A 19,677-nucleotide genomic window follows, 5' to 3' on the forward strand; every position below is an offset into this window, starting at 1 on the left:
ACCTATATTTCTCTGTTTTAGGATTGGTTTGTACTTGGAAAATTTCTCCAATGAACATCTCCTTCCTAATGGGAATAGAAATATAACTAGCACATTCATATATGGATTAAAGTTTCACTGATAAGCTTAACCAGTCCAGTGAGAATAAAGTAAACAGCATGCAGAGGCTGAGTAGGAAAACTCTTAGGTAACCTGACCTGTTCTGGAAAGACTGACACCGATGAGGACACTATTAGAAATACTTAGAAGGTCACAGTCTATGTTAGTTATGGTTGTAAGGAGGAGATATGAGTAATACTGACCTCCTTAAAGAGAGTTCTGGATATTTACACATTCAGAACTCCTCACAGCTTAACACAAAAAATGTACATTCGGTCCTGAACTCTGACACACAATTTCATTAACTGATACCCCTGCCCATAGTCTGGGGGATTGGAACTAGATGATGTTTAAAGTCCCTTACAACCAAAATCATTGTATGATTCTATGATTCATTATGTCTGTAATGGTTTGGCTTGCAGATGAACTTTATTAATTAAACTGGATGTTGGTATTCAACTGAAGGAAACAGGTTTTCAGGTTACACTGATCGTTTAGTAGGGTGATCTTGAGATACTGAAGGTCTGTTTATTAATATTCTGTCTTCTGATATTTCCTTTCTCCTGAAATCACACTCAGATTAGCAACAGAGTTGCATCAAGTGACTTAGGCTCTTTGTGTCTTTGCAAGATCCATAATAACTTTCCATGGTGCAGGAGTGAAAGCATGGGGACATATTGTTGAGTGTCCTCCTTTTAGTGAAATAACTGCTCAGGGGCACAAGAATAATATCTGCTGTAGAAAAAGGAGAAAAAACACATTTTTTATGTTTCACAAATGGTAGAAATACCTTCTTCTTTTACAGTTGGAGTTCCCTTTTGAAATATTCTTTCCTTCTCCTCTTTTTTTTTTGAGTATGAACTTCACCTTTACTTAGTTTCCAGTGCTGGATCTGCTCACACAGGATTATGCAGAGTAATTAAAACAACGACAAATCCAGGATGTATCACTGCAGAATTTATTTTTTTAAAAACAAAATAATTGTAAAATCATTTTTATTTTTGGGTCAGAGATATTTGGAAGTATAAACAACTACCTTAAGTGAAGAAATAGTAAAGAAATCAGGACTGAGCTGTTTCTGCTTAATGTGAGCCTCTAACACAAGCTAGGAACATCTGACATGGGTTATGATGAAATGTATTATTTTCCTGGTAGCTATTTCATTGACTAAAAGACTTGATTTGGTAGTTCCAAATTTATGATGGAGTCCTAATGGGAATGTCCTTAATTCTGTGAGCAGCAGAGAAAACTTAAAGCTCAAACAATGGTAGGGGGGTGTGAGCTAGATGGTCTTTATGGTCCCTTCTATCCCAAACAATTCTATGATTCTGTGCGCATAAGCATGTTGACTTAATACTTTAGACTAATGGCATGCTTAGAACCTGGGCTGGACTGGCAGTAGACACCTAATTCAAAGCATGGAAATTGCTGTTAAGGGGCATGAGTAACTCAGTGAAACCGCAGTCACAACTTCGGGAGTCAACAAAGGCAAGTTGTAAAGTGGTGGGGGAAGTACAGCTGCTCCTGGGTGAAATGAGTGATACAATCTGAATGCTTTTCTTGGTTCTTGCTGTTCCAATGTTCAAGTGCTTTTACTGATGATCATTCCCATGGTTTGTAACTACGGCCATATGGAAGTATTTCACCAATTGAAAAGCTGTATTAGTGTAATGCCTTAGACCCTCATTAAAAATTCATCACCTCTGTTTCCTGTTCTCCTACTGAAAAGAAAATAGAGATTAATTTTAAGTTTCTTTTCTTGGCTTCAAGGTATGACCAAAGGTTTCTTTCAGGTGGTAAACATTGAGTGATATTCAGAGATGTTTTTCTTGCACCACCGTCTGTCTTGAACACGGTCATCAGCTCAAGAGCTGTAGGGATTTCAGTCTGATATCACAGTGGGTACTGGCTACTTGACTTTTCAGTAAAAAGTTATCCATGAACTCCTAAACTTATTTTTTACCTGAAAAACAATTTACCCATAGTGCTGTTTCTTCAAGAAAGAAATTTAGGATCTACAGTGCAGTTACCAGGGGTTTTGTCTTGTATCAGTTATCAATTCTCAGTTGGGAAAAGAAAATATGTCAGGATATGAAACCTGGAGACATGCAGGTGGAAGGTGGGGAGGGGAAGGTGATGGAGTGATGCTGATAGCAAGGCCTGTTCCTGCTTTTCTTGATTAACCTCTGGGCAGCAGAGGTGCAAGTACACAAAAAGTGTTTGTTAAATGAATGTGAAAATATCCTGCCTGGTTGGCATCTTTCTTGGCACGGTGCTTCAAGGTAGCAGTGTCTCAGCAGGGAGAGCATCTGGGCTTCAAAACAGATGAGCTTTCTGGCCTGTTCTCTCCACCCGTCCAGTGTTGGTGGGATTGAGCTGGGAGCCTCTGTAGGAGTCAGAACATTTCAGGCTCCTACTCTCTCCCACCTCTTGAGAGTTTTCTGACTGTGCACTTCTTGTACTTTTTATGTCCTTCAAATAAATTTCAGAGGGAAGGGGCCATCTACAAATGTGTTCTCTTTGCTTTTCCTTCTGTCTTTACTGCAGTGCAAAGGGAAATCTGTGGAAAGCACCATTCAGATTAAGCGATAAAAAACCCTTTTTGGTGGAAAAATAGGGGAGTGCTAGATAGATGGTGAGGTTGGCCAGAATTTGTTTTTTTGGGAACCTGTAAGAACATATGAACAAGAACCTGTAGATACAGAGTGACAGCCTTGGACCTAGGAAGTCACCCTGTCCCGGCCCATGCTTTTTTTGATAAGGCACAGCAGGAAACAGCAGACAGGAAGATTGGGACTGTAGTTCCTTTTCACAAAGCACCAGCTAGAACCAGAATGGAAAAATGATAGCTACTTTTGGTATTAGTCATGGGCAATGAAACCATCTGCTCACACTTTATCTCAGCAGTTAAACACACACAGACATCCGCCATTTTCCACATATTTTTGAATTTCATTGAATCACAGAATTGTTTGAGTAGGAAGGAACCTCAAAGATCATTTAGTCCCACCCCCCTTCCCATGAGCAGACACCTGCTAGAGACCAACATTCTCTCTAATGCAGATAAGGCACATGAAGGAACTGAAAACTTCCCATCCTGACCTACCCTGCAAATGAAATATATACTGATACAGAGAAGCACCTTCAAAAGAGAGTATCAAGGGTTACCTAACCCACAAAAATCTAGTGGTAAAAGTATTCCTCCTCCAGGACAGGGTGGATGACAGAGCAATCAGATGAATCAATGTGAAGGAACATCTGGAGTAGGTGGTGTAACCAGCAATTACATCCTCTGATCTCATTTATTCTCTTATGTTGTGGCTGTTCTTTGAACGTTTGTTTTCAGTTTTCTGTTGGTTTTTTTCTGAGAAAAACCACCAACATCTCAGAAAAAAATACAGATGCAGAACAGTTCTAAGTTTCCTGTGACCAGAAAGAAGAATTCTCGTTCATCTGCTGCCCAAATATAGGGTTTTTTCATTTGTCTCTGCTTTCATGTTGCCTTATTGTCCTTTGGCTGTTTTTTTAATTGCCAGCTGTGGTACATTTCAACTTTGCAGGCATGCAGTGGACAAAAATACAGCAAAACCTTTGGCTTTGCGACATCACTGTATGTTTCCAAGTACTGGTTTTAAACAGAGTTTACCAGCTGTTGCTTTTTTAATTTTTTTTAAGATACCACGATACCAAATCCAACTAAAAACAAAAAGGAAGTAACAGAAAAAACATTTGAGAGTGGTCATGTCCAGAAAAAATCCAGAGTAGCATGCAACAAACAGCAGGACATGAATAAGGTCACTCTTACAGTGGAATGCAATTGCCATTCTGGACTAGATTAATAATTTATCCAGTCTAGTCTTTTTTATTATAATAGATACTATCAGTGTTTTAGGAAAAATTGCCAGAGGTTACTGAATTGGTAATTACTGGAGAGACCATTTTTCTTAATAAATAGGAGTTCAAATCTGTTTCTTTTTTTTTTGCACATTAACCCTACGGATGTTCTCATTAGCTATGCTGTAGAGCCTTTCTGAGCCCCCCAAGTGCAGGGGGTTTTGATCTTTTTCTTCATTTGTTTGATTGTTTGTTCTGTCTTGCAGCATCTTGTCCCAAATGTCTACCATGTTGTAAGAAATAAATTCTTTTTATCTCCTTTGCAATATACATGACTTTGTCTTGTCCCAGTCATTCACTCCTTTTACATGCTTTCTTGCTCCTTTCTTTATTTAAATAGTCCAAATTTACTCCAATTATTCTCATTATGTCTGTCTCTCAATATGTCTTTGCCCTCAGTTAGATGAAGGTAGTTGTGCCTCCTTTGACCTGTGGCTTAACTGTGTTTTCCTCTCTTCTTTGTGTCTCCTCATAGAGGTGTTACTAGATTTGGAGAGTCACATTAAATTGCTTCTTATCTGACTTTACGGGACTATATTTTCAGAATTTTACCTTTTTTTTTTTAGGCGAATGAGAGGTTTTCTCCTTGACTCAATTTCTTTTCATCGCTGGACAGAGATATTCTCATTCATCAATAAACCTTCACTGTTTTTCCTCATAGGTAAATTTAGAACACAGAAATATATTGAGAACCTGTTCTCTTCATCTAAAATAAATTTATTTTTGCATTGTCATAATCTGCTTTCCTGGATTTATCACAGGGTCAGGTTTTGAGCTAGGTTGCTGCTGGCTTACTGTTTCCAGGAGGTTCCTTACCAACCCTCCTGGTATTTAACACAGTGACAACAGTGGTGTTCTCCTTGTCCTTGCCTGGATCCTGCAGATGGTAAAGCCAGGGGAAAACAGAGCAGCAGCCACCCCATGGAGGGGCTGGGAGGACAGGTGGTGTGGGGATCCACAGACAAGTCAAAGCTGGCAAGCAGCAGAGCAGCACAGGATCAGGGGTGATGACCTTTTTGCAGCACATATGGGGAAGGCATAGGATTTTTCCACTGTAACTTGCTGAGTGGAAGGTTGAAAAACATGGTTTGTCAGTCTGGTATCTTCTGTTTAGTGTCCTATATGTGTGTGTAGTTAAACATAAATTATGATGAGCTTATTTCCTCTTTTTCAGGGTTTAATATACTTTCTAAGATTTGATGGCTATGATAACTCTGATGCACAAACAATTCCATTGTTTAATCATATAAATATATTATCTATCAACAGTAAAATACCAAACACCAACAAAAAACCCCAAACTGCAATCCTCTAGCATTTTTTTTTCTTCTCATTAAAGGGAAAAGAAGGCCACTACCTGTGGAAGTTCTATTCTTTTCTGTCATCAATTGGGTAACTAAGAATTAGTTACCTAATCAGTTGCATGAAAACCGTGACATGGTGTTTGTGTTTTATGAAAGATGAACTAGAAAATTACTGGCTGATCAACCTCGCTCTGATCAGTGGAAAGATCTGATAATAAAGATAATGCGATTTTCTAAAACCTGGGGTGTAAATCTTGTAATAAATAAATTCAATCAGCCAATTTAAAAAGTTAACAACAGAATGAAACCAGCAGGATTATTTTAAAGATCTGATAGTCAGTTTAATATTATTTTCTTCTTTGTCAAAGCAGCTGGCTTACTGACGAAGAAGATGAAGCAAGATGTGACTTGTGTTGCCTTCATACCAAGTTACATTCTTTACAGTTCTTTACAGTTTCCCAAAACATAATGAGTTAGAAATCAGTTATTCTCTGAGTGATTGTCACGCATTGGTATCAAACTCAAACGTCTTGAGGTGCTTTTGGTGATCTCTCCCAGACATTGTGTAAAGAGGTACTGCCATTAGTGATTTCAGTCACTGATTGGAAAATGTTTAAAAGGCAGTCAAGCATTCAAAAAAATAATATGATAACAGCCTTAGAAAGACAAACACTCTTTTGTGGTACTTCACTGGTGGGATTATAAAGAAGTAGGGGAAATAAGAGTGGTGATTTTTTGGGGAGCTCCCCACTCAGCTGGAGGATGTGCTCCTTTTTGAAGAAAGAACAGTGCAGAGAGTCTTAAGGAGTGCAACAGAGAGAAGGTATTTGGGCAATGCTGCCTCAAGCACAAAATGTGTCTTGTGCAGGAACACTGATGGTTTCTTAAGTCCTGTTCAGGGAAGGACAGGAAGAGATCAACACATTCTGCAGGGAATTAATTATATTTTATAGCAGGAGACACTTTCTAACTGTAGGTTTTTTTGACTTTCTGTACATGGGCAGAGTACATTAGACAAACTGCTCTCTGACACTGTCTGATAGCCTGAGTTTTGCATGAAAACCAAATAATTCTTGAAGTTGTCTGTTCCTTTCTCTGCCCATTTCTCAGTCCCTTTATTAAATTCCCTTTAGTACAGTAGTTATTCCTATTAGACTACCACTTCTTTCCATTTCTTTTCAGTTCTTCTACTTTGCCTTCTATGAATCACTCAGCATATAAAAAGAATAAGCAAAATGGTACTTAATAATTATTTCAAGATTAAGCTGTTTTGCCTAGAAAGAATTGTGAACTGAGAAGCATTTACAAGAAATGTGGCACATTATTTGGCAACATAATTTCAAGGGACGATCACATGTATTACATTCTCTTTAAAATAATCTGGGATCCTTTAGGTGCTGGTTCCCCATATTTCTTATGTGGGTGTCCTGGTTTCAGCTGGGATAGAGTTAATTCTCTTCCTAGTAGCTGGCATAAGCACAGTGTTTGGGATTTAGTATGACAATAACATTGCTAGCACAGTGATGTTTTAGTGGTTGCTGAGCAGTGCTTACACTAAATCAGGGAGTTTTCAGCTCCTCCTGCTCTGCCAGCAGGGAGCCTAGATGTGCACAGGAAGCTGTGAAAGGAAAAAGGAACACAGCTGGCACAACTGACCCCAGCTGGCCAAAGGGATATTCCATACCATGTGACATAATGCTGGATCGTTTACTTCCCCCCCTCCCCCTACCCAGTTCTCCCCCTGTAAACAAAAATTTGTGTGATGCTTATCTCCCTGCCTAGTTAAACCACAGCTCTGACAAATGTTTTTATATCATAATCCCTTCAGTCCTCTCAGAACTAGAGGTCCTCGACTAAAATACCAAACTGTTCCTTGTTAATATTTGTACCTGAAGAAGTCCATGTTCCTGAAGTCTTTTCCAAAGTGTCTTTGCAAAGTAACACATAATGCTTTAAACTACGCTGTAAGACATAGACCACATTATTCATTCCTAATTTGCACGTGCAGATTCCACGGCCATCTGTGATGTTCATCTCCCTTCAAATTATGTTCAGCATAACTGTGGCAGGCCATCATCCCACTTGATAACAAAGACGTGTGCTGAGACATAAAACTGAGCATGTTCTGCATGTCCAGTACCCTTTCAAAAGACAGTAACAGCAGACAATTAAGGAAAAAACAAAGATACATGAGAAGTTAGAAGGGACCGATCTCATAACATTAATAATTGTTTTCTCATGTTTTCTGGGAAAACAGTATCCACAGAGATGAAACAAAATTTGTTTTTCTAAAAAATCGCAGAAAATTTTCTGGAGTCATGGAGAAATATGTTTGTGAACTACTGTGGGAAGTAAAACCTACTATCATTAAAAGTAGGAAAAAAGAAGCCTGTGTGACTTATAGAAGTACAGTCTTTAAGCAGTGTTCTGTTAACAGGTTTTTTTCATCATGAAGTTGTCTGTTGTCTCACCTGGAAAGTAATGGTGTTCCACCTTGCTCAATACTGATAGGATTTAACTTCATGTCAAGCATGTTTAAGTGAAGAGAGCAATTACAAAACTCAGTGAAATCCAGAATAGTGAATAAAAGTTTACCTGTTGAGATAGTCAAGAACTGAATTTTTTAAGATAAAAAAGGTAATTTATTTCACTTGTCCATCTTGATTACTTTTTAGCTATAGCTGATTAAGGGAAGATTGTCTTTCTGCTTGATTAGCTGAATTTGGGATGAATGGCAGGCTGGCCTCTGGACCTCAAGCCAATATTTAACTTTAAATAACTACTCACTGCCAAGCTCTGCATAGCTCACTCTACCTGCCCACTAAATAAATTTCTATTCATTTAGAAGCCCCACTAAAATCAGTGAGGACATTTAACATAAAAAGGTTGACAAAGAAGGGCAAAACCTGCATTTTACTAAATAGTATTGATATTCAGTGTCACAATGCCTTTCTGATTGACCTTTCTTCAGTGAAAGGGACAGAAATGCAGAATTACCAAAAGAGTTAAAGTTTTATTCCAAAGAAAAAGGAAAAGTTTTGTAGCTAAATGATCTGTTCTTTTGTAAACCTGAAAGAATAAAAAAATTTGTATGCTTTTGACATGTAAAATAATCTGCAAAGACAGAAAAAGGGAGCATAAAAAATTTATTCCTGAAGGGCTTGTTTGTTGTAGCTGGGTTAAAAGACAAATAGACATCATCTCTTGGGGACATGATGACAACTAGCTGTGCACTATTTTTTTATCCAGGTGCACAGAAGAAAGAAAAGGATTCAAAAGGAAAATGGCACTTCAGGCTGTCAGTCATGCAAATGTTTCTATAGCCAGTCTCCTCCTCTTCAACAAGCTGTTTTCTTGTCAGATATCCCTCCTGTAAGCACAAAAGTTCCTCTCTGTTTTTTTCCAAGTTCCTCTTAGAAGCAAGAGTTGACTGACTCTAGAAGTTGTTGTTTTAAGTCTTGGAGGATTGTATTAATACTTCCTTTTATGCTTTCAGCCTTGTGCACAAATGATTATTTTCCTCTTCATCGGCTGCTTTACCCACTTAAAAGGTGTGCAACTGGAAGTGACAGGATAGTGACTCAGCTGGAAGTGGAGACTGAGCGAGTGACCGTGAGTGAGTGAAATAAACTCACAGGTCTTGTGCCTCTCACACCGCCTCCCACTCTTTTGGTGACACAACACAGCCAAGAAGACCGTGAGTGGTACAGGAGGTCACAGTCTGCCGTCAGTCACCACATCCCAGGAGCAAGGACGACCTTTCGAGGCCAGCCTTGCTGATCCAGAGAAGGTATTAAAAAAAGAACTTTGTGAGCTGATAAAGCATCACACAACAGGTAAGCTGAGAAATTACTTTGTGCTCAGGGAAACAGTGTTTGCCGGTTAGATGCACTCAATAGGTGGAATAATTTTTTGAGGCAAAAGCTTTGAAGAAGAGAGAACCAGATTATGTAATACTAATTAATCTCTTTCTTTACCCTTTTAAAATATTGACCAATTGATTTTTCTTTAGGCTTCTCTATATCCTCAGATAGCTGATGTTCATTTCATTTGAACGTGCTTTCATCGAGGACGTAAGTCTTTCCTTTTCCATATACGTGCTTCTACTCCACATTGTGGAGGCAAGTAGGGCTAGCTGGCTTGTGGGGTGCTTTTCAGTGCAAATAAAAACACTGCTCTATAGCTTTACTGGATCACCAGCATCTCTCAAACCTTAGATATGGCTTAACTTTCAAGTAGTACCAGAGGGCATTTATATTATAGCTGTATTTGGGGATGGAGTCACATCTGAATTCACAGTATAATTTAATAAAACACAAGTGGCAGATGGAAAACCTTGTCCTTTATTTTGTGTTCCCCCATGCAATTTATATTTTACTCAAAAGAGCAAAACCAAAAACTTTGAAAGTTTTTTCCCCACACTCTCCTTTTTACCTGTGAAGAGAAAGGTGAAACATTACCTTGTAGGAATTTCTATGAGTGTAATAGAAAGGAGCAGCATTCTTTTTTTTTTTTTTTTTTTTTGCTAGAGGTTTTTGGGCAACTGATATTGTTTGGTTTAAATTCAAAATCAGATAACATTATCATAATAGGATTCGGTTCAACACGGTTCAGTGTTGATACCTTACACTTTTACTGTAAAAACTTTATTTATTTCAGACCTTTTTCAACGCATTAGCATATATTCCAACATTATTTTCTTATCTAAGTCTTGGCTATGCACTCTCTTTTGTAAACTTAGCACAAGCTCATCATGGCCAAATTTCTTTTGATTTTGTTGCCATGTTTCTACGGCCTCTTCTAATTCATAGCTCTTATAGAGGTACAAAATCAAAGATTTTCTGTAGCCTGAGGATTCAAACAAGATCAAAGCTTTAAGATTACATTTGTGATTGCTAATCTGCTGAGAATGCATCTTAAAATATTTAAATTGTAAGAGAGATTACATGTCCTGATTGCCTATCCCACTATATGCCCACAGAAATACTCCAGTGTCTTTCAAGTCTCTGTTGGTGTAGTACAATGTGAGGGAGATCACAGCATCTACTGTTGGTAACAGCCTTGCACTGCAGGTGATTGTTGTATAAGTACCTGTGTAAAAAGTTAAGTGGCCATTTCTACCTGAGGAAAGGAAAATGTGCAAAACTTCAATTTTCCTCTCAAGTGTTACTTCCATTGCAACACATATTGGTTTTGTAAGCAGCCTGGAAAACCTTGAAATACAGCCAAAGTTGATCACTTTGTCTTTCTCTCATAAGTGCGTCATTTTAGTCCAAATTTTTTTCATATTATTGTCTGCCATGGGATAAGTTGCTACCACTTGTGCACCTTGAAAAATGTTTAAGCATTTGTGCCCTAAAAATAGGGCATAACATGCTAAAACAAACAGATTCTGAAATTATGTGACGTTCATAATAGTGCCTAACAACTTTCTTATCAGAGTAACTGGCTTTATCTCTGCTCACACAGAGCTGTGAAAAACAGTTAGACAATTGATGTGGTCACTGACCATTTGCAGCAGAGTGCCACAGTAGATTCATGCTTGTTTTGCCCTTGTATGTCGCTTTTACAGATCAAAAAAGTAAAAAAATTACCTTAGACTGAAACACCCGTCCATGCCATTGTGATATTTACAAGCTCTTTCAGAAGCCCTGTGTGTATCCATATATACAGATTGTGATAGGGTATTTTGTGGAGGTTGTTGACAGTGTATTGAATCAGAACAGACACAATGAGCATGGCTGATGGGTAGAGGAGAAAAAAGAAAAAGCTGTGTTTTGTCGCAGTATGAATGCCACATTTTTCCAATATATATTGGAATATTTCCAAAATCCTGTATAAATATGAGGGTTTTTTCCACAGTAATACCTGCTGTAGGTATGTTGGTGAAATTCTATTATAGTTACTCTAAATATACTTATATATCTCTCTATAAATTTATTTGTAAACATACAAATATCTTTTGTGGTTAATTTTCCATCTCTTCTGATTCAGACTGAATTTGCTTTTCAGCTGTATGTCATAAAAATTAAAAATTCCTGTATCTTAAGTGAGAGAATGGCAGTGCTTTAGAAGGCACGTGAAAATTGTCGTAGAAAAAACCCCGAATTTTTCCCTACTCTGTTGTGTAAGGTCCGCTTTCTAAAACAGCTGGGTGTTTACAGCAAACTGCAGACAACAAATCCGAGTGTAAAAATAGTGTAATGTTACACTGACATGCGTTGATGCTCTGCAGATGCTATTCTCATGAAACGTTACTGACGTGGCTGGTGCCAAAGCACTTACTGAAATAACTGCAAGGTCTCTTAAGCCCCAGCTATACCGTGCCAGTGCAACATTGCCTTTGAAGTCAGGCATTAGTCACAGCCTCAGTGCTTCTGTTGGCTACTCTGTGTACCTTGTTGATGTTTCCTGTGGAACCCTGCATGAACTGAGTTGTTCTCCTGCAGCTATGAGGGAGGTCGGAGACCTGGCTGACAGTAACATACACCGGGCTGGGAGGTCAGAGAGACAGTTTTTGTTCCCGGCTTTGCTTCTGTGAGCTGTTGTGTGACCTTCAGTGAGTCACTGTGGTGACCTTCAGTGAGTCACTGTGGTGGGTTAGCCTTGGCGTGCAGCCACGCTCCCACGCAGCTGCTCTCTCACTGCCCCACCGCGGCAGTAGGAGAACAGAGGATGAGAAAGGTCAGGGATCAAGGTCAGGACAGAGAGATCACTTACCAAATACTGTCTCAACTTTTTTCAAATTTTTTACTGTTTTCAACTTCCAGTAAATTAATTTAATTCATTGCCAACTAAAATTAGGGTAAGATGGTGAGATACAAAGACAAAAATTAAAACAATGTCTTTCCCCAACTCCTTTACCAGTCTCAGCTTCACTACTCTACCTCTTTTCTGCACAAGACAGTGCAGGAGAATGGGGAATTAGGGTTGCACTCTATCTGTAACAGAGCCACTGCTTCCTTGTCACACCATTCCCCTGCTCCAGCATGGGTTCTTCACACAGAGCACAGTCCTTCACGAACTGCTACAGCACGGGCTCATCTCCATGGCATGAAGAGTGTAGACCTGTACACATGGGACATCTCCTCCTGCCCCTTCATCTCAGACCTCAGTGTCCATGATCCTGTTTTACATATCTCCATTTTTCTCTCCCCCTCCCTCTTGTGGTGTTTTTACCTTTTCTTAAATACTGTAACCACACATATTGGACACCTGCACCTGACACAGTCTTGTATCTTCTTTTGCTTTGCTTCACTCTTCCTCGCTCAGTTATGATTCCACTCTTTTCTAAAATGTTTGGAAAGTACAGAGAACTTTGCACCAGTGTTATTTGATTTCATGACTATTGCAACTGAAGTTGATGGGCATTATTTTATTTTTTTATTTATTTTATTTTATTTTATTTTACTTCATTTTATTTTATTTTATTGAGAGCCACAGGTACTTCCATCTCTCTAAAACTGAAATCTTCTTATTTTGGACAGAAGTCGTTGAAAGTTATAAGCTTTCCTTCAATTAGAAATATGTCAGATCTGGAGATTTTTAAAAACAAATGTGCTGCATGATGTTATTTGTCAGACACATACTTGCAGCTACAGCTTGCCTTTACTGAAGCAAATTATAATGGTATTTCAGTTCCTTTTTTCCCCAGTTTTAATAACTACTTAGGTGCTGCTCATTATAAAGGGACATCTAAATGGGGTTCAGATCCAGGACCCTGATCTGCTGCATTCCTGCTGAGCAGCCTGCAACAAACTGCTTTGAGGTCTTGGCAAATGTTTTTGGGCTTTGGAAGTGCAGGAAGATGTCTGTGTGTGAGGATAGTCCTGTTCACTCTCTTGCATCCTTGTGTTCTGACCTGGGAGCAGTACTGATCTTTGGGCATCAGCTCATGTCACCTCCAAAGGAGAGAACTGAACAGGGAGCAGACTGAAGCCTGCCTCAAGCTGCAGAACTAGTTTAGTGTAGAAAATATTAATATATATAGCATTATGTCAACGGTGCAACACTGCTGGGTCGTTCCCTAGACAAGCTAGAAGCATCTGCAGCTGAGGTACTTAATGGAGGCATCTAGTGTATCAAACTCCTAATCAAAATATAACATGTTTTTAAATCTTGCAACCTCTAAGACATGTTAGGCTCAAGGAAATCATGTTGGTGCTTGAATTTAAGACATGGACAGGATAGCCTCTTATCTTGGTAGAGACACTTAAAAGTAAAATAATCTGAGACAACAGGACTATACAAATACCATGAATTTACTCTAAATTGCTAAAATTCATCCAGAATTTGTAAACCAATATTTATTACAGTAACAACTTGGATGTTTGTCCCAGTGGGGAGATAAGAACTCTTCACAGTAGAAAAGGGGTAAGCTGGAAACTAATGAAATTCCTCCTATTGCAATTCTTGGCAGCTTTTTGCAGTCTTGAAAATGTCCTGACTGGCACCAAACATGATGTGTTGACTCACTGCTGGATAAGAATGACTATTATGTGCCATGGCTGAGGTGAATTAGTATTATGGCGGAGTAAAGAGTAAACACCTGCAACTTAAGTATACTTTATATTATATATCCAGTATTATATACACTAAAGTCGTATTTCACTTTCACCAGAGATATTCTTGCTGCTGCTGCTGGCTCAGAAAAATGCAATAGTCTGATCTTGGCTCTAACAAGATGATTTCATTATGTAAAAACAGGCAGTCTTGAGAGGAATTCCAGGCCTCCAGGCATCGAAATTCAGATCCTTCTGATCTCAGTGTCAAAACATTCACTAATATCAAGGAGTCCCTGATCCTCTTGTTGAAACCTGATGACTTTATTACAAATCTCTCTTTGGAGAAATTTTCTCTGTGCTTCTTGTCCAGTGAGCGATAATCATGTTCTGTGTACTTCCTGTTTCCCACCTTTCACATCTGGCAGCTGAATTTCAAATCCCTTACATGTACTTCTTTTCCTCTGTCTCAACCAGCTATTCATTTTCCAGTTCTCCTTTTGACAAAAAATTCTGCTTCTATTGTAAGCATGATTTCCTCTAACATTTTATTTTGCTCAGCAATGACAAAGCTTTCCCATAGGCTTAGAGTGTTATTTTATCTACTGTGTTGGCTGGACTGTTGTGTCAGTTTGGGCACAAAAGTTTGAAAATTATATTTAAAGTTGAGGTATAGGTGAGATGTAGCTGGAAGGGAAACAATCTGAAGTAGTGAAAAAATACAATGTACGGGAAAGTAACAAATCTGGCTGAGGCACTTGGTCTTTTGACTTTAGGTCTTGGCATGTAGGGGGCACCACTGCCCTAGCTAAAAAGCCTCAGCTCCAGGAGACTATTTCTATTTTATACTGCCATCTTTGAAATAATAGATAAAAATATTTATTGTCACGCTGATGGACATTGCATGGAGCAATCGTTAGCGCAGCTGAGAAGTGCTTTTCAGAATGCAGTAGCAACAGCAATTTTCCCACTTCTCTTTGTCTCTACATATGGAGTATGTAATTTTTCATATCAGTCTTTATGCAGTTATCAGATCGATAGGCTATTGGTTTCAGTAAGTCTCCTGCAGCAGCTTCCATAACTACAGCACTCTATGCCTGGTATTTATCATAATAATTGGCCTTATTTCTTAAAATCTCTGTTGCAGAAAAGGAGGAAGGACAAGATCTCCCCCTCTGTCCTTAAACTTCAAAGGCTTTCTTTGAGAGAATGCCACTGGAGATCTAAGTAGTAATTCTGAATTGTTAAATTAAAGGTAAGTCTAAAATTATTTTTGATAATCTCTTTAATAGTGATGAATCTGAATATAACTAGGAAGTTTATCTTTCCACAGAACTGTGTTCTTCAAACACCTGATGTCAAAAATGAGATAAAATGTTTATCCATACACTCTTTTGTTATTGTGGGTATTGAGGGGTCTTCTCTGGATGGTGAAAGAATTGCCTTTGTGGCAGCTCTAAACAGTGTGAGCCTCTCGTAATAGAATCAGGGCATCCTGGAACCGAAGTCACTTGGTATTCTCTGGACTTGTACTGAGAGATAAGATAAAATTTCCATTGATTTTTGGTTTGCATCTTATCTTCCCAGTTTATTTCCAGGTGTAAATGATGAATATGGTCCCAGTCTGTAACCTCGCTTCAATTAAATGGATGGCATCATTACCAGAAGTTAGTGTTGGATTTGCTAAAGACTGAAGAGACATATTTTCTCCCTTCTCAGACATTTCTCATTTTCTTTCTGTTTGCAATGACTGTGTATGTTTGTCAGTAAGACAGTTTCTGTTAAAGTGCCTGGTGTCTAAATATGAAGTCTGATAGGCATTTTTTCAAATGAGTTTTTACTTCTCATAACATTCATATAGTACTAACAGGTTTTTAAATTATTTTAAGAGTAGTTCCCTTCTTGAAAAAAGTAAAGAGAGATGTCTTTGAGGCATTTAAAATAACATGACTAGTGTTAAGAGAACAAAGATAACAGAATGTACAAGATGATCTCAAACTTCTATTGCTCAGGAGCCTCTGTTCTGCTATGTCAAACCTCTTCCCAGTGATGATAAGTTTGCAGCCTTCTGTTTTTTGTTACTTAAGGATGGTCCACCTGCACCACTTGTCCTGCTTGACATGACCCGGAACTATTTCCTGTGGAGCAAGCTGAGTACCTGACATTGCTAAAGAAAAACCCGTGATAAAGGATTGGTTGTAAGTAATAAGAGACACTCTTAGATGAACTAAAAAGCAATCGATTGCAGGGAAGTAAAAGCAGTGTGTGAAAGCTGTGCTACTTGAGGATGACAGTGAGGTTTCTGGCTTCATCAGTTTGTTTTGTGACTTTGGACAGGACAGTGTTGGCCCCTGCCATACCCAGGGAAACCAAACTCCCATCTCCAGAGTAGGACACTATTCATTCTGCAAGAAGGAGCATGATCCTCTCACTTCTCTCTACATTTCAGAGAAGGAGATAGCATAGGCTTTCCTTTTTGTGAAGCATTTTTCAGCCCTTTGAATAGAGTGGGAAATTGTGAATTTCAGACAGGTACATCTATCTTTGTAAGCCTTCACTATCAGCAGATAAACACACTTCTGGCTGCATGCACAGCAATATTACTTGCCACATTCTCTAGAAGTGTTTTTATGTAAAAAATTAGTACCTTGTTATGTTAAGATTGATTGCCATGTAATCTTCCATACATATATGCTGCTAAAATACCATGATTTGGGTTGCCATTCTTCCATAAAAACTAGAGAAGCTTTTCACATAAGCATTTGCTGTTGTATTGACAGGTGGTGAAAAGAGCTACATGAGAAAGTACAGTGGGGACCTATCAGTTTGCTTAGACTGTCTTGTCTTTCCCTTCCAGGTCTCAAAGGAGTCTTTGACGAGCTGATCCTCACCTGCTAAGGCAGTGATAACACAGGATCTAGGTGGGAACAAATCTTCTTCCTTCATGATATTCACACTAACCCACAGTACATCTCTCTCAGGGGAGCTTAGGAGAAAACAGGAGTTAAAGAGATTTACTGGGATACATGGTCCAATTTGCTGCATTCACAGACAGTTATTTCTGTAATCCCTTTAAAAACACGATCAAGTGTTACAAGGTCACATTTGACCTGGCTAGAAATTGTGATAACAGCAACTTCTGGGATGCTTTCAATTTTTGACTCCTTTTTGAATTACACATCTTTTTCTTATTAACAATCTAAATGTATTCATAGTCAATTTATCCTGTTCTTCCTCCCTCTCCCCTTGCCTTGTGGTTTAGGCAAAACAGTGCTCTGAGTTGTTCACTGATAATTTTCAGTAATCTTTCCATCTTTCACTTTTATTGCTAACTGCAACTGCAAGGAGAACTATTCCTTCTGTAGGGAAGCTCTGTTAATGAATTGGGGTTTAAAAGTTCTGAGTACTTCCCAGAGGAATAGAAAAACTGCTTAAGGTCAAGGAAAACTTTCTCAGTGCTGTAGTTATGCTATAAGAGTTGCAGTTGTTTGTGGTCATGTTACAGTTCAGCTCAATCTGTGCTCTTAATAGCGTGACTTAGAAGCTAACAAGGTTGTTGCCATGGTGCTGGTGTTGGCACGATGACATTTTTTGGAGGTGGTGGTGAAGTTGTTTCAAAGAAGCCCTGGTCTCATCCTCTGACCTGAATGTCTGTCAGTGGCTGGAGGGCACTAGGTCAGTCTGTGAAAAGCACTGAACATCCCAGTGTCATCCAGAAGGAATATAGCTGTTCTGGTCTGAGCCTGCTCCTTGGCATGAGCCAACGTATGTGAAGGCGATTGGTAAATTCTTTTCGAAAACACACTCCCCATCTGGCCTATAGTGCTAATGTATCTGTGCTCTCATTCCTTCTCACTGTGGAAGACTGACAGGGACGTTCCTAAGGCTGGAACTCCTGTGCTGCAGGTTGGAGGTGATGGCACTGTATTTCTGCAAGTGGAACCCCCAGGTATGCAAGCAAGGTTTAAATGTAGTAAGTCTGGGGACATATTAGTATTTCTTTCAGCACAAAATGAAACTGTGAAACTGTGCCTGCTGGTTCCTCCCTAAGCTTTGAGTTTGTATTTGATATTTTTACTGGGACTATTGATAAATTTGGCTCTCTGTAGATTTTTCCTTATTCATTTTGATTTTAGTTGGTTTTTTGTTTGGGTTTTGTTTGGGGGGAGGGGGGAATGGAGTCCCCCTCAGGTTGTGTTGTGACCTACTGAGTTTATAATTAGAGGCAAACTGAAATAGCACCACCAGAGAGTGCAGTGATGATCTCATTAAAAAGTCAACATTTGCTAATAGAGAAAAACTGATGTTGAAATTCCTTTAGGTGGAAATTCTTAACAAGATGAGTTCACTATAATGATCACTTACATACCTATTAAGGCTGCATTTCTTTTTGAGAGTTCATCCGTTTATTGTTGAAATGCTGAATAAAGATGCCATTTCTTTTCTAATTTATCATTTAGAAATGGACTCATATGTCATTATCTGCCATGGAAGCAAAAAAATAAAGGGCTTATAAGTTCTGAACTCTTTTTGATACCACAATTAGTACTGCTGCAGTTTAACCATCAACTAAGATGCCATGATTTGCTACTGAAACAGAAAAATGAAGGGTTTGTAAGTCCTGAACTTTTCTTCATACCACAACTAGTATTGCTGCAGATTAACTGTCTAATACCTACTTTAGGTTGGTTGACATTGTACCAGCTGGTGCCATGATTGCTACAGCTCTTGGGCAGTCCCTGGCCATGTGGCTGGAAAATAAACATCTCTGAAAACATCTACCAAGAATCGGTCCATATTTCTTTTCCACAGGCCCCGCTGTCTTATACATGCTGCAAGAATCCCCACTGCAACAGATGGTTATTGGGCAACCTGTTTTAACAAAATTAAAAAAGAATCACTGAAAACAGGGAAAAATAACCAGCTGGGAAGTGAGAAGGTTTAATGAAGACTTAGTGTATTTTGAGTATTTACAAAAAAGGAGGAAAGAGTTTGTCTTGGCTTCATGTTGGGCTGCAGTTTTCAAGGCACTTGAAAGCTTTTTGGTGAGGATGACAAGCTGTAATATCCAGCCTCCTCAGGTAGCTGCTTCATGATATTGTTCTTAGCTACAGGTCTGTAGTGAGCGGAATGATTGATGAAGTAACTTTAAAACCAACTTATTTTCTGATTAGGTTTACTAAAAGTGAAGAAACTCCTCTGAGCTGTTTGTAGTTTCCATGAAAGATGGGTATAACTCCTCATGGGACTGACTGTGGCTGCCAAACCCAACAAGGCCTTTCAATTTGACCATATAAGCAGTATATGCACTCATATAGGCTGAACTGCACAGTATGTGTCATGGCCCAAGCTGGACATCTGAGTTGAGCACTTTGTGGGACAGAGATTTAATGGGTCAGGAGAGAAGTATGGCAAGCGGTCAAGGGTACCAGGAAAAGGTGGTGAACTAAGGGCTGGAATGAAAGATCAGTAACAGGACAGGATTTCAGAGAAGAAATAACATCTGAGAGAGCCTTGGAATAAAATGTCTTTGGAGGTGACAAAAAAGGACAGGAAGCACCAGGGGAGAGGAGGTATGGGTAGCAGAGCAAAAGAATGTAGAATGAGAGACCCAAACCTGACTCTTACCTCTTTGATTCCTCATGCAGAGTGGTCTGTGTATGATTTATGTTGTATGATTTAAATTTATCAGGAAGTTACAGAATCACAGGACTGTTTGGCTTGGAAGGGACCTTTAAAGGCCATCTCATCTGAGCTTTCTGCCATGGGGAGGGACACCTTCCACGAGATGAGGTTGTTCCAAGCCCTGTCCAAGCTGGCCTTGAACACTTCCAGGGATGGGATATCCACACATTGCTCTCTGTGCAACCTATTCCAGT

General features: G+C 39.0%; 1 long non-coding RNA gene across 1 annotated transcript; it reads left to right on the top strand.

Annotated features, from left to right (window-relative positions):
• The first annotated feature begins 727 nt into the window (after positions 1–727).
• Positions 728–18,322, top strand: LOC116438495. Its single transcript, XR_004237779.1, has 7 exons — positions 728–4,654; positions 7,735–8,669; positions 8,794–9,133; positions 9,310–9,370; positions 14,946–15,053; positions 15,811–15,996; positions 16,656–18,322. It is a non-coding gene; the product is annotated as an uncharacterized LOC116438495 (long non-coding RNA).
• The last annotated feature ends 1,355 nt before the right edge of the window (positions 18,323–19,677 follow it).

This window comes from Corvus moneduloides, chromosome Z, assembly GCF_009650955.1.
Source record: "Corvus moneduloides isolate bCorMon1 chromosome Z, bCorMon1.pri, whole genome shotgun sequence".
Classification (NCBI taxonomy): Eukaryota; Metazoa; Chordata; class Aves; order Passeriformes; family Corvidae; genus Corvus; species Corvus moneduloides.